General features: G+C 35.8%; 1 protein-coding gene across 1 annotated transcript in view; it reads left to right on the forward strand.

The window, feature by feature from the left end:
* The first annotated feature begins 1,047 nt into the window (after nt 1-1,047).
* cmah (cytidine monophospho-N-acetylneuraminic acid hydroxylase) overlaps nt 1,048-2,080 on the forward strand; it is a 55,449-nt gene continuing 54,416 nt past the window's right edge. Inside the window, exon 1 of the mRNA XM_005754189.1 lies at nt 1,048-1,090. The gene's annotated coding sequence lies outside the window, so the exon portion shown is untranslated. The remainder of the gene's footprint in view (nt 1,091-2,080) is intronic.

A 2,080-nucleotide genomic window follows, 5' to 3' on the forward strand; every position in this document is an offset into this window, starting at 1 on the left:
AATTAAAAACAGCTCTGATTCTCACACAGTAAACCAGAATATGTTGGCAAACCATAAAAAGAATTAATGCTACCTATTGCTTCAAGTTTTTTTTAAACTGATGAACTTAAAAGTTGGAGCTCTTTAGAGGTCAGACACTTTGATTGCATTTGACATGTGGCTGAAATAAAAGTTAAAGGTTTAATAAATAAATTAAAAATGTTTAGCAACTAGCACATAGCCTCTGGGATCGCTGCGACACACAAACCCTTCCACCATGATATGGTAAGGATTTGCGCAGGAGACAAAACTTGACTTTTATTATTATTATTAATAATAATAATAATAATAATAACAATAACAATAAACAAATACAGTCAGTAAAGTGACAAGGATCAGGATCCATTAAAAATGTCATACTGATGTGATTTTGCTTCATGAATAATTTTTCTTTTTTATCTTTGATAAAATTGCTGTCATTGCATAGTCTGATTATGAAGTAATAAATATATTAATTAGATGATATTTTTAAGCAGCAGGTTGTAAATAAGTTAAAATGACAGCTGTTTGTCCATTCATTATGTGTGCATGACAAACTGTGGTCTGTAGTGAACATGGAAGTGTCAAGTCTGTAGTCATGAGGCAGAATGAAAACAGTTTTTCTGAAAACAGAGGCACACATGGAGACATTAAATGCAAATTTAAAGCAATGAACCACGAAGAAAGGAGACAAATGTTCTAGTGTTCATTCAAATCACAGGTGCCGAACTCCAGGCCTTGAGGCCCGGTGTCCTGCAGGTGTCCTTAATCGAACACAGCTCATTTAAATGGCTAAATTACCTCCTTGACGTGTCTTTAAGTTCTCCAGAAGCCTGGTAATGAACTAATCATTTGATTCAGGTGTGTTGACCCAGGGTGATATTTAAAACCTGCAGGACACCGGGCCTCGAGCCTCTAGTTTGACACCCCTGAGTTAAATGAACTCGATTGTTCATGTCAAGCCCCTCCCACCTGTCCCGCCTCGTTCCAGGAAGCAGCTCACCTGTGCATCTATGTTTAGTATCCAGATGTAGAGTGGAGCTTGTTGTTCGTGTCTGTGGTTGAAGAAAATGTAAGTTTGTTTTGTTTCATCCTTTAACAGTTTCTCTTTAGGAACTTTACTGTTTGTTCAGCTCATGTTTGATTTCTTCACATAACAAACTGTGTGTTATTATTTCTGGTCTCTCCATTAAAGTCATTCTGTAATGTTTTCCTGGCTAACATCAGCTTTGTGCAGCTTAGTTCAGCATTAGTTCTTCACCTGTGATGCAGAAGTAGAGTAAGTTGATGGTCAGCAGCTGAACTCAGAGTCGTTGTTACTGTGGATCCACTTATTGATGACTGAAGGCAGCTTTTCCTGCCTCCATCAGTCTGTGGAGGAGGCAGAGAGGAGAGACTCAGAGCTCCGGGTCTTTATATTCATTTTTGTAGATTATACTTTGTCACAAACTGTTGGCTCTCCTCCAAGGATGTCATGATGTGACAGTGGAGAATCTTGTTACTCAGACTGTGCTGTTGCACAGCAGATCCAGTTTGACCAGTTTCAAAAGCTGAGAGTCTCACTTCATGTCTCTGTGTACAAAAAACAAATATAACTTGAATTTTTTTGGTGTTCAACTAAAATTACAAAACCTGCTTCTGGGTCTGATCAGAAATCAATAGCCTTTGCTGTAATAAAATCCTATAAAAGTTGATTTCAAATTTTTTCATATAAGACTAATTAACAGGCACTTGATAGATTTTAAAAGAAAGAATCTGAAAACAAAACGTTTTAAAAGAGTATTGTGGGGTGTAGGTGGTCATTAAAATAGAAAAAACAACTGAACTATTTTCAATAACAAACCCTAGCATGCACTAATTTTACACATCTCACAACAACAATACATCTTTCAAAGATTTGATCAGTGTTTTGGTTGTTGTTGAGAATTTACATGTTGCTTTTAAAAACTGTTAAGAGAATTTTTATTTTAGTTAAATCATTAAAGTATAATCAAGTAGAAACAAGTATGCCTTATAATCAAGTGTTTATATATTTTCACACGGTAAAGCTTACTGTTGAAAA

The sequence above is a fragment of the Pundamilia nyererei genome, unplaced genomic scaffold (assembly GCF_000239375.1).
Source record: "Pundamilia nyererei isolate P.nyererei 1_Seehausen unplaced genomic scaffold, PunNye1.0 scaffold00519, whole genome shotgun sequence".
Lineage (NCBI taxonomy): Eukaryota > Metazoa > Chordata > Actinopteri > Cichliformes > Cichlidae > Pundamilia > Pundamilia nyererei.